The sequence below is a fragment of the Diuraphis noxia genome, unplaced genomic scaffold (assembly GCF_037042655.1).
Source record: "Diuraphis noxia isolate RWA-SAM2 unplaced genomic scaffold, SU_Dnox_SAM2 contig0005, whole genome shotgun sequence".
NCBI lineage: Eukaryota > Metazoa > Arthropoda > Insecta > Hemiptera > Aphididae > Diuraphis > Diuraphis noxia.
In genome coordinates this window covers 5,627,326-5,641,656 of record NW_028301715.1, presented here as the reverse complement: position 1 = coordinate 5,641,656, position 14,331 = coordinate 5,627,326, and the positions used below count along the sequence as shown (strand labels likewise).

General features: G+C 30.8%; 1 long non-coding RNA gene across 1 annotated transcript in view; it reads left to right on the top strand.

Annotated features, from left to right (window-relative positions):
• Positions 1–14,331, top strand: part of LOC107165420 (uncharacterized) — a 229,630-nt gene extending 215,299 nt beyond the window's left edge. Inside the window, exon 5 of the long non-coding RNA XR_016191847.1 lies at positions 14,163–14,331. This is a non-coding gene — a long non-coding RNA (uncharacterized LOC107165420). The remainder of the gene's footprint in view (positions 1–14,162) is intronic.

The window sequence follows — 14,331 nt, the reverse complement described above, 5'->3', positions numbered from 1 at the left end:
GATTTCACACATTGCGTGTTTTATAGCGTATGCGAAATCGTGTAAAGTAAAAAATTGACAGACAGCATCCCGATCGCGCGCCTGTATTCTCTGATGGTTTTGGCAATTACTAAAAACAGATGAATAAAAACACGATTGGATATTTATATTTTATATAGATAAATATCGATAGGCCCAACGGTGTTTGAAAATGTTACAACGATATGATTATTATCTATATCGAATTCAAAATGTATATATTAAAACCGCCGACTTTAGTGGAGGATTTTGCTTACGTTTTAAAATTCGTTTAAAATTAAAAATTTGTTTGGTACCAAAATCCGAGACGATAACTTATATATGATAATGGTTTCGATTTCAACTACCTATATGTCTAGTACTCAAGTGTGACATTCAGGAGTAGAGGATGGGATGTCCTGCTTCTGAGATCTGAGTTACTCTATTTTAAAAAGTCCTGCAATTGTTCGCTATGTTAACGATAATTGAAAAAAAATAATTTTTTTGGATTTTATTTGTATGATGAACAGAAGACATTATCTAAGGTTAGGTTTAGCTAAACCACCTAAACCTAAGATATAGACTTAAGTTATAAAATTTACCACGTTGAGACATTTTGACCACTTTCATCATTATCATATTATTATAAATATTTATTATGCGTATAATATAACATTTTTTTAAAGCAATGTTCAAATTTTATTTTGTTATTTTATATTAATATATATAATAAAAGTAAAACCAATTTAATCGTTTTATAATCTCATTCAATATAGAGGAACTTATATTTTGTTTTACTCTGAATGCACTTAAAAATGATGGTCATTATCTGTATAAATGTATAATCATCAGTGGTGAATGGTGATAATGTCTTTAAATTATTTATGTTAGCAAAAGGAATTTCTTCAAAATTTGACTGCAAGCACATTTAATGGTTTTGCGAGTTTTATCTAAACTCTAAACTAAAAAGTGGACCACTGAATTGACGCTTTCGACGGCTAAACATCATTTTCGTCTAGAATTTTTATTTAATTTTTTTTTCACAGTTGGTTATTATTTATTTGCGGTTTGAAGCGGAAAAAATAAAGAAGGTAAAATCCCTGTAGGATTACCGGCCGATCTTCCGGGTCCATTAAACGTACTTCTTTTGTGTGTGTGTGTGTATGTGTGACTGTACCATATAATATATATTATATATATATATATAACCTATATTCTATAAACATCACACATTATGCGGGCAAGTGAAGTGTGTTGGATAATATTTTTCTTTTTCGGCTAGGAAAAAATAACAGACTGCAGGAAAAATTCATTTTCGGGTGCCCCCAGCTTATATATAAATATTTTCTGCAGGGCCATTTTTTTATTGCGGTGAAAAGGATTCACAAGAGAGAGAGAGACCGCACATGGATATATGTACAAAAGTATAACTTTTCAACAGGAAATGGCACATAAATTATTTTATATGACGGTGTCGATTTCCATTTTCCGAGGGGAGTAAACGTACATATATACAAACACAAACATCCACAAAGCCAGAGAAAAAACATCTTCGGTCAAGTTTTTGTATCTGCCTGGCGTGTAATGAATGGTTGCAACGAGGTTTTATGGCTTTCCAAACCTAGAGAAATATATATATATATATATATAATATATATATAGGTACGTTCAAAAGAGAGAGCTTCGGTTTAGGGCATCGAGAGCGTTATTGTTTGTATTTTTTTTTTACGACAAGTATCTTTATGATCATATTTTTTTTAAGGGTGGGCGCGGTCGAGGAGAATAATGTCTGGGATAATAATATTATTTGGGTAGGTATATAATATATATATATTATGTGTGTGTGTGTGTGTGTGGTATATTTACGCGCGTTTTGTTTCCATCGTATATATAATACTTGCCCTGCCACAAAGTATATACTTATATATTATATACTTATACTTCACGAGCTTTATATTTTGTTGATTTAATATAAATTATATAATATATAACTCTGGGGTAAGCTACTAGGTATATATTATAAACATTACTTGAATAGTTACATGCGTATAATTTCTGTTGTCTTAGCGTCAAAAGTTCGATACAGCTAGTCGAACGCGTATGTATGAATGTATGATGGCACTACACACATGGATTATATAGATTGTGAATATGATGATTTAATTGCGGAGATTGTTTGAAGTAGATATATTTTTGGTATAATCTGTGAATAAAAAGTTATATTATTCAAAAACAGTTATTTCGAGCGAATAAGAAACAAAAGTTTTAAAAAATGCTAATAGGTAACATGAGGTTATATTATAATATATGCTGCGTACCACTTACATGTCACGGTCGATTTTATTTGAACTGAAGAAGTGAAGACACGGCACATTATATAGTATAATGCATAATTTTTTTAACCAACATTATTTTATAAATATATAATATATAGTATTTGAATTCATAGTTATACATTTATAATATAGATACGTGATATATGAATTTATATGTAAGTTTATTAATTATTATACGCATCGATTTTTGTTGTACTGCAATTTTCAAGGGATAAGTTATATATTGTCCAATTAATATTTAATCCAAATTTTTATTTTTATTGAAAATTCTTTGGTTTAGATGAGCAAACAAACACCTATAGGTGTTATTTAGGTAACTAAATCAATAAAGGTAGTTTTTTGGTCAAAAAGTATGATGTTTTAACTAGTGTCCGTGGACACTCATCAATTCATCATGCATGATGATTTGAGATAGACAAAAATTCAATTTAGACATTTCGTGGCCAACGAACAATTATGTATAAATAAACTACATTAGTAATTACATTATGAACTAATTAGTTTGGACTAGAGAGCTTACATAAAAAAACGCGGAATTTTTTTATGACGATTTGTAATGAAATTTGGACGAAATTAACTAGAGAAAATCTGTGACATAAACCGCATGATGATACGTGCGTCACGCGACAAGCAGTGCGGTGGAAAATCGGAAACAAAAAATCCACCCCAAACTAATATCAAAAACCTACATAACAATATTGTGAGCGCAGCAGTGTCATCCTCGGATGAAATAATATATATAATATTGTATGTTATTTCGACAACACGATGCCAAACCCTTACACAATATGTTTATCACTACTGTCTAGTAAAAACTTGAGGAGGTGGCGGCGGCTCGAGTTGACGTCGTCGATGTGTCGTGTGGGTTTTCGAATTAATGTTGAGGTTTGGCCGATGTTCTGCCAGATGACGCCGAATCCTGGGGGCAGATGGCACGTATAATGTTTTGGCGAAATAGAAGAAGAGTTCCGTACGATTGGTGGCGTGTCAAGCCATAACCAAATTTCTCGAACGGATGTAATTTTATACGGACGCGCGTATATGTATTGTATACATCGTAAATGTGACGTATACGTAAATATGATATAATATTAGGTATATAATAAAAAATACGAGCCTCATCTGTATCATTCGGAAAATCAAGATAGTCGGGGCGGACGACGAGTATAGTCGCACAAAACACTATATAATGTATAGGGATACCAATCGTCATTTTTTCAAAAATTAAATTGTTCCTTATATCATTTAGAATTTTTAAATATTTTTGATTATTGATATTGTATTTATTTAAGCAACATTAGAAATTGAGATTTCATCAAAGTGTAATATTATAAATCCTGTATAATGTAGTTATCAAAAGCCGAATCGAATTCAAGGGCATCCGGACGAGATACTTAGCGTTACCTTATAAATTGTGATCACGCTGTATTTAGATATATAATTTTATGCAGCAGCGGCGGCTAAGAATGTAAATTCCGTCATTATTCACGTTTGCCGACCGCGTTAAAATAAAATAAAAAGCAAGCATCAAAGCTGTTGGTCGTTGTTAACACGCGGGCTGGAAGAGGAGAGAAAAATCTTTTTTTTAAAGTGTTGGTGCAAAGGAGAACGTAAAAGAAAAAATCACCGTATAACGTTCTATTTACCCGACCGTCGTTGTTTACCATAAAGGCAAATTAAAAACTTCTCTGTAGAATATTCAGCGACTTTCCCCTTCGTTTGTTTTTTTTTTTTTTTGCACGTTGTTTATTTTATAAAAACGCGTTTCCCCGACTCGGTGGCGGCGGTGGCCTTTGAGATACGACGGTGCACACCGAAAGACGGAAAAAGAAAAGCCCTGCAAGTGTTCGTTAAGCCGATATGCATTCATTAACCGATGTTCTTATTTCCAAAAGGTTTGTTCTACACTCGAAGCGCTTTTTCTTTTTATTTATATCTATGTATAAATGTATCGCATCGGAAAACTTTTCACTTCTCAATATAAAAACTACTCGAGTTCAGTTCCTTCGTCTACCCCCGACCCACGACTTATTTACACTCGATTTGAATACGAATACCATTGACAGATATATTTTTTAAATAAATAAAAGAGGTAACTGCGCATCTAATATACGCAGCGATTCAAGAATATAATAATATAGGATACATGGTATATAATATATGTTTTTATATATTTGTACGTGTTAAAACGCATTGTATTTGTTAATAATGTTATTTTTTATAACATAAAAAATACAAACATAATTCAAAACATATGTCACGTCATAATACTTGACGATAAGAATAATTATATTGATAAGATATAATAATATATGTTATACGTGAAATGGCAAAATGTATACCAATTAATACCTTCTGAGTTATTATTAAAATTTGTGTTGTTTTATTGTTTATTATGTTTACCTACATTTTTATTATGTCCATTAAATATAATCCACCATTATACGAATTTATTATTAACGAAAAAACTTACTATTATAACATTCATATTTCTTATAATTTAAAAACTGAGTGAAAAATGTCATTACTTATATACTTAACATCCATCTATATTACGAATAACTAAAATTAATGGTTTTCGTTTCCCACCTCTTTTTATTTCTCTTAGACTATAAGTACACTGTACCGATACAACCATCATTGAATGATATTGCAAATGTTTTAATAGGTGTTTAAAATGTATACTTTTCCTTATGAAAGATGGTTGAACAAAATATGAAATCGTATTTTATATGTTATAATATTTATTACAACATTTAAAACTAATATGGCTCTTAGAATGATTAAATATATATGATAATTGATAGGTATAATATGTTATAATATTTCATATTTCATAATATTATATAGTACATATATAACTGAAACGTTTGAAACGATAATTAAGTATAAATTATTAAAAAAATTACATTTTGTAGTGCAATAATACTGCCCCTATTTCAACTTTTTTTTTAACAAAAACCGTTTTACCGTGGTAAAAGCTATTTCGAAACATTTTTTTGAAAATTGGTTGTGCACACATAATATGCATCTTCATCATAAGCTGCATACATCGTGTACGACGGCACAGACAACTGACAAACAGGAAATGTATGCATAGCTGTTAGTGCATGTTAAATATATAAACAGAGAACCGCGACGGCCATCGTAAAATTATTCTGAAGTAGCGTAGTTTTGTGATTTTTTGCTCGAAAAGCTTTTCTTAAATAAATAAAATTTCAAATATGTGTCTATAATAGCCATCGATTTCTAATCATTTTGGTCACCATGAAATTCTACTCGTAGATTGTTCCACTCGATATCTGAAACGCCTAGATAAATACTAAAAGGTTGCTCCTTTAAAACTATGTATTCGTATATGATAATATTTTCTTGTTATCGATTTAAGTATTTAATTCGTATAATCATTACAAAAACTTGGAAGTACTCCAAAACCTGGCCTGTAAGTATATTTGAAAACAATTTTTCGATAATTTATTGGCGGTGCAGTTATTATTTTTCACTTTCAAATGTAATCACCGTAAACCGTAAGCTCAGAGTGTGTATACCAGTGGCACGGGGCGGTGTGTAAAAAACTGATCGATGTACCATAGGTACTTAGCAAAGTCCGTCGACGCGCGAGAATTAATGATCACGATTCGCACCGTAGTTATACTAGTGAAGCCCATCACCGATCGCATCAACAAGACCTATAATAATATGTATTACGCCTATACATATTATAGTATAGTATACAATATATATAAGACCGTGTCGAAATGCTATGTATATACTCACATACACAAGTAATAATATATATATATATATATATATATATATATATAAAATATAAAGTGGTGCTTTGCTCACCCCCGACCCCTAAGCGTGCACCGCTGACGCCGTTCAAATGAGCACGTGTATGTATATATATATATAGTTATATAATATATATACATAAACATACACGCCGAAACGTTTTACCGTGATTACCAATCACCGGGTCGCATATAAATTACTCACGTTTACAATTTACCAAATTGCCTTTCGACAACAACTGTCGGCTGCTGCGGCGGCGGCGCGGTCTCCCCGTAATTTATTCCGCGCGTGGACGAGGGAGAAACACGACGCGACGGAGTGAGTAAAAACACCAAATTTATAGAATAGCCGCCTCCGACCCGTAGGTAAACCTCGATACAGGATGAACTGTATATACATTGTATATATGTATATACATTGTATATATGTATATACAATGTATATAAACACAAGAGTTTGTAGAGGGTGCCCTGCACCGGTGGTACACTATGACGGAGCAGAGTACGTATATATAGTTCGGCGGCGGCGGTGATTTTTAATACGTTTAATACTCGGCGCTGTGAGTAAATATATACATATATATATATATATATATATTTCTGTGCATTGTATGTATTATGTGTATATATCGTCTGCGATGTTTGTTCGTATCGAAAGTCAATATTGGTGGAGGACGAGGACGAGCCACTGAATCCCATGATGCGAAAACGGGGGCCAAAACTAATGACGTTCCGCACCGGCGGTATATATTGTGGTTAATTTCATATTTTTTCACCCTCGTCTTCTACAACCCGCACGACCATTTTCATAATCGTAGTGGTCGGTCTGACGGATGGCAAATCGTACATACATGCACGAGTATTACAGACTGCAGTACAGATATTACTATATATTAAATATATTTATGTATTATTTTATACTATATATATTTGTATATTATATACGTCGTACATAGTCCATACTTTAAACGCCATTTAGTCATCGGATTATCCCTTTCCTCCCCTTGAACTACAACGTACGCTTTATAATTATAATATGCGAATATTTTGGGATAAGTAATAGCGCGGGGTATGATAATTTTTTTGAACTTCATCGTATATTATTTTTTTTAAAGTCATAACGGTCGTCGTATAGTCGAACGCCAAGTAATCTATAGACGGGTTATATCATGAAGTTTCTGATTTCCATCGATAAGGTAGATATATAATTATTATCATGTGTGTCGAATGCAGAGTCAGTCATCTAAATTACTAAATACTAAATGCTACTAACTATATTATCTAAACATAATCGAATCGCATAAACTATTCTACAGCAGCTATAAATTATAATATTATGGTGACTCATCAACAAATACAACCAATGCAACTATGCGCCATTATACGAGCCCTGCAACACTTGAGCTAAAGCTGCATGGAAAAAAATAGTATCACGTGGCAGTTGGTAAAAAAAATACGCAGACATTTGACAATTGTGAGTTCGACATTTTTGGTATTTTCGTATTGTAGTCCGCCCCAAGGGTACATTTTTAATCCAGTACCAGTATCGGGCGGGGAGGCGTATGAGTAAAGCAATTATATAATTATTATAATTATTTAGACACGCTTCATCGTTTCCACAAAAAAAAAAACATTTTAAGTAATAATTATAGGTACTTGCCAATCTGAAATTATCATCGATTATCGTGGATAACGCGTGTGTATCATTATTATTTTAATTCTCTAAATTTAAAATAAATATGAAAACATGGCAAAAATAATACGAGAGTGACGAGTGTTGAATGGGTTTAAATTTAAATTCGATAAATCTATTAGAAATGATTTATTGCATTGCTCTATATGTGTATGAAAAATATTCCCGCTTCAAATTAAAACTACCAAATAGTTAGTAAACTTATTTTATATTTAATTCATTAGTTATTATTATACAAGACTATTGTTTATTATGTAGGTACTGGGTCGTATTTAAAAATTGAAAAGCGAACGTATAATAATTTTTTGTGAAAGGAAAAGTGAAAACTCTGAAAACACAACTTACTTAATGATGATGACCACAAATAATATTTTAAATAAAATAGCTATCGAATCAAAAAATGAAAATAAATTTCGCGTGGGGGCAAATATAGTTTCATTTTCGTGCAGTACATGATTTTCATAACTCTGCGTTTAAAAATAATTTGTTTTTTGAATTATCGTCATTCCATCCATCGAATTATGCATAACAACCATTCAATCGGTTTTATTTTATTAGCGCACAGAGTATCATGATAGGATCACATGGAGGGAAACAATAATGGACTAAGCACCCGTCATTATATCTCATACTAGTACCGCCGAATTAACTATGTAAATTTCTTCAGCATAAATATTTAGTCGTTTTTTTATAATATATATTACTAAGTCTCTTCATTTATTTATAGTAAAACTTAATAGTAATTGTTCAACATTGAATAATATATTACTTACTATAAGGTAACTACTTGATATATTATATTCATATAAAAAAAAATCCAATAATATGCTGTATGTTTGTATCATTTAACATACTAGATAAAAATGAATAATATATAACCGAATACTGAACAAATATATTAGAATCGGATAGATAATTCAAAAGTAGAATCAATAATAGATAAGTTGTCAGAAACATATAAAATTATGTTTGTTATAGCTGAACAATGAATAGATTAGAATTATTTCTTACATGAATATACATTTTTTGTTTTTTGTTTTATTCAATCTGTTTCAAAAAACAACAATAAGAACAACTGAGGTAATAGATAGTAATGAAAATAAAAATAGTAAAAATAGATAGATATAAAAAAGCACAATAAAAAAGTATTTTATCTATATAGAAAGTACTATTCTATCCAGTGACGTATTTAGGGGGTCAGAGGGGCTTGGGCCCCGGACGGTAAATTTATAGGGGCACTAAATTTTAGAGAGCATTTTTTGATATAATACGGTATCTAGGTCATTTGGGTGCAGATAAAAAAAGTATTGACACTCAGATATTGATAAACTATCATATTTTTTTTTCAAATACGCCTATTGCTAAAGAAATTTAGGTTGGAAGAAAGCATTTTTTTTTCTTACCCTGGGCGCAAAATTCCTCAATATGTCTTTGATTCTATATATAACTAAAGTAATAATTAGAGTTTTGAAAAATTGGGAGAATAATATGGCTTACTATGTGTGTAAGGTTCGAAAAATATGACACCACTTAAAATTAAGACCAATAAGTGTTCCTAAGGAGGAGAAACCAAATAACAGCAATTCTTAGAAATAACATCACAATACAACTTAAACGCTAACATATACATATAATATATATGTTTAAGGTATGCTTGTAGTACACTACAAGCATATTTCTATTATTTTAATAAGCACTTCGGATATAATAAAATAGGTTGTAGGCTACAACAATAATTATTAACCAACTATTATTATACATGTATACATATATACATGATAAGCAATAAAATAATTTAATAGAAAGACTGGTCGAAATCTATTGTCAACGCGCAGTTCCTTTCCCCCTAAATACGCCCCCGAATTACATACATTATAATATCATTTGAGCGATGTCAGGTTATAAAAACGATTTTTGTGTGATATGTGTTCATCGATCAATCACCATTGTAATCAAGGCGGAACCATGGGGATTAAATACGTATAGTGTAAATGAGTTTGCTCAGAATCATAGTCTAACGTACGTTGCATGACGTTTATGTAAGAATTTTTAAACAATGTAAATCGTGCAGAAATACAAATAAAATCAGTATTATCCGAAGCGCAAGTCATCGCGACCTACTTAATCCCCTCGGAGAATAACAATGGCCCTATAAAATCAATTATACATATTCGATTCGATTCTAGATAATATATTAATATTATCGTATTCTAATCGTGTTTAGATTTATACATATACCTACGTGTATTTAAAATAACAACATCTTTGCAGTTTGTGTAAGACGGTATAATTTATTTTATGAAAATTAAAATTGAAAAGACTGTAAAGAGTATTTATGAAAATCAAATGATCGTTGTATTTTACAAAAAAATACATTCATACTCTAACAATGTATGCAAATGACTAAATGTTAATAAAATTAATTATAAAAAAAAAAGTATGCAAATATTGATGATCGTTAATCGTTTAGAAATATTTTGGCTTATGATCATACGAAATTTGACAAATTGTTAATAATTTATAGCAAAAACAATAAAAATAAGTTTAAAATATTTTCATTTTTAGAAATGTTGTTTTTTAAGACTGAAAATTATGTAAACATTACATTGAAGTTAATACATTTTAATTAGCTTAATAACTACTCATTTAATGATCATGGGTGTGCACTTACGTTAATATACGGTAACACGGTAATTATTATATTATTATATTTAATTTAAATTCTGAAAAAAATATTTATAATTAATGAGGATTAAGACACCACAGGTGTTTTATAACTCATGGTAATATATCCCAAATATAAGTTCATATTTAGTATTTCCTTGAGTTCTAATTAAATTTAAAATCATTCCCCTACCCCTACTGAATAACGCCGTCAAACGGCTCGGTGCATGGAAGAAAAATAACGTGCTCGACGACTCTGCGGGAAATCGTCGTAGTCAATTCAGTATAACTATTATATTATTGTTAATTATATGTGAATTGTTAAATCTTTTGTAGGCTCAAAAACGATGACGATAACAATGACGTTCAAGAAAAAAAAACAAATTAATTGACAGACCAGTTATGGGATTTTGATCCAATTATAATAATAATAATAACACGCACGACCGGCCCTCGAATCGTGTCCTCACAACACATCGTTTTCGCTCATTATTAAATCAATGAGGCGGCACCCGTCGTCTTGTCATCACTTGTCTTCGGGAGTCGTGTATTATTATTATTATTAAATTATATACCTAAATTATATTATTTATGTAATACAGTCGTCAAGTGTTCTCCTCACGATATTATATAATATTATTATTGCCAAGCTCATATTGTAAATTTCTTCATCCGTGGGTCTCTCAACAATATAATAATAATAATAATATGTATGTCAACGGGGCCCTTTACAATAATTATAATATTATACGCGGCGTTTACGTATATAATAATAATAGTAATATGGTATATATACCTATATACAATATATAATAACGCGCCAACAGACAATATAATAATAAACGCTCGGGTATATAATATAATCATGACGATGACAGTGACGACAACAACGACAACGACGATGACGATAATAATAAACGAGTTGGTTATCAACCCGTTGTTGTCGACGTCCGTACAATTTAATATTATACTCAGTATATAGTGATACCCATTGGCGCCCGTGTATTTTCCCACTTCGCAAACGTCGCGTGGAGTGCAGACCTCGTGCAGGTCGTATTGTTTTCGGAAAATTCGCGCGCCAACGACCGTGCCAACACAATATTATTGCTCTGTTATGTGGTGATGTGTATATTATATAGGTATGAAAATCGTGCGGGATGAAGATTTCTGAGCTCCGAATAAGGGTTGGGTCTGAAGTAGGTCGAGGGAGGAGTGCGATAGGTACTCAACCGTACACCGCACCGTATCTACCAACGATATATTATTATATTATTTCGATCTCCGCTGCAGACGATGACGGTTGTGGGTGAGTGTACACGCGTGTAAAAAATAAATCGACCTATATACACCCCTTACACCCCGTCGGTTGGCGGCTTGCATGTTGTCATCGCATCGTTGTCGTTGGTGCCGTGATTAAATTGAACCGTCACGCGCATATTATAGGTACTTACAACACGTATAGTCATTACAATAATAATAATAATAATCATAATAATAATAATAATATAATTTCTATATTTTATGATTATTATTTTCGTGAGTTCGTCTTGTCTACAAGCGTTGGTGGATGGATGCAAAAATATAGCAAGAATAAACCTAATCGATACAAATTATTACAAATCATAAAAGTCATAAAATTAATAAAATTATTTAACTGTTTTAAGAAAAAATACTAGTCTCGAAAAAAATTTATTTATTATCAGAATAATAAGAGATCATAATGTGTGGCCCTGATAAACCAGCAAAAATCAGTACTATACGATCAATTCAATTTTCAGCTAGATTAGTTACGAGAACCACATCATGGTACATGAGTACATGACAAACACTGCGCTCCACAGAGGCAATCTAAACAGTCGATGAACTTACATCTAACTCAAAATTTTCTAACAACTCCAACCATCTCATTATTAATAAAACTTCTTCATTCTAATGTTTTCACTACTTCAGATAACATCCAACGAAATCTTAAAATAAATTGGTCCCGTACCTATTCTTATGTTCCAAAGCTTGTATTTTGATACTCTTACTCAATATGTTGTAATTTCCACGTGCATCATGTTTATTGTTTTATGTCTTATTTTCTCAAATTATAGGCATCTATTTATGATTTATGTTAAGCCAATTTAAATATATTTAAAAAAACAAAAGTTTTTGTTCATATCCCCTCAACCTCCGTGAGGCATAAGCCTCATGAATTCACATTACGTTTACTGGGAGAAAAAAATATATCTTTACGACTTCTGTAGAAATGAAACATAAGAAAAATTCAAGAGGAACACAGCTTAATAGGAACCCAGCTATATATTTTCAAACCATTAAAATTTTAAATATAATAAATTATTATACGTGTATATTTAAATGACTATTTGCAAATTTTTGTATTTTTGTCAAATACGTTTGTCTTTGTCAAAACTTGGACTTCAAGCGTGCTTTAACAAAAAATTAATGATTTAAAATATCTTACAAATATACAAAAATGAGCCAAAATATTTAAATCAAGTGTAGAAATATCACATCGCTTATTCTTTATCGAACTACCATAAACAACTGATGTTGAGTAAATATTCTAATATTTCTGATGCTTGTCTTTAAAATTGTTATTGCGCCATCACTATATTTTAAATTAATCGTTTTACTAACCTATATTTAAACATTAGCACAAACTTCGAAACGTTTTCCATTTTCGACGAAACCTAGAGAATCTACATAACAACAAATTAACTTCAACCAGCACTTTATACTATAAATATGACTAGGGAGAGGAGACGTAAAACGACAAAATTATAATATTGTATACCCGGGATTCAGAACGGCCCGGAACGCATTTCCGGTAAACCACAATATTTAAAGTATGAAGTTCCGTATCGTAAAAATATAAGGTTTGTGTTCCATTCCATATGTTTAATTTAGCACGGACAAACATATATTTTGAAAGAATAAACTTTTTTTTTTGAAACGTTAATAATCTTCCTAAATTTAACATTGTGAAACAAAAACCAATAACCATCATATTATATAGCATAAGTACATATATAGAAGCCACTTAAAATGTTTAACTTAACTGTTTTTTAATATTTTCTTATTGATTATCACCTTTTTTTCCAAGGTTCCAAACAATACGTAGGGATTTAATAAATAAGATAAATATTTAATTACCAGCAATATTAAATATTATATTGTTTTAAAATAGTAAAATTTAACTTTTTATTTCACAAGATCAATTTTTAAAAACAGTGTTCTTTCATTACAATTTTAAAAATCTTCTACAAGGCCATGTTAATAAAATGATCAGAATTTTCGCTTAATAAATGAAATGCATTGAGATAAATCGCATACCTATGCTTACGAGATACCAGAAAAAGAATAACCATGACTGCCATGTACCTAAATTGCCTATCCGATACGCCGCGTGCCACGTGACCATAACCGTCTGAGATGCAAATAAAAGCTGGATGATACCGAAATACTGGAGTTGGGAATCGGGAATTGTACGTACAATTTTTTCGAATAATTAGATATTAAAACAGTTATCTAGGACACTCCATCAAGTAGTAAATATCATAATAATTTGTTTCTTTAGAAATTCAGAAATTGGAAATAACACACAGACGTAATTAAATGTTATGATTAGTTAAATCTCTCAAAATTTATATTATACCTATTATATTATTTCAGAAAAAGAACATGGAAAATCAAAAACAAACAGGGTGGATAAAGTTCGAATCACCGAAAACTTAATGTACGTGTTCAGTGCCACGCTATCAATATTTATGTGTAATAAAATAATTTTTAATGTTAATATGTAATTTATAATTTTATAGTTTTAATGCCTGTTAATAATTTG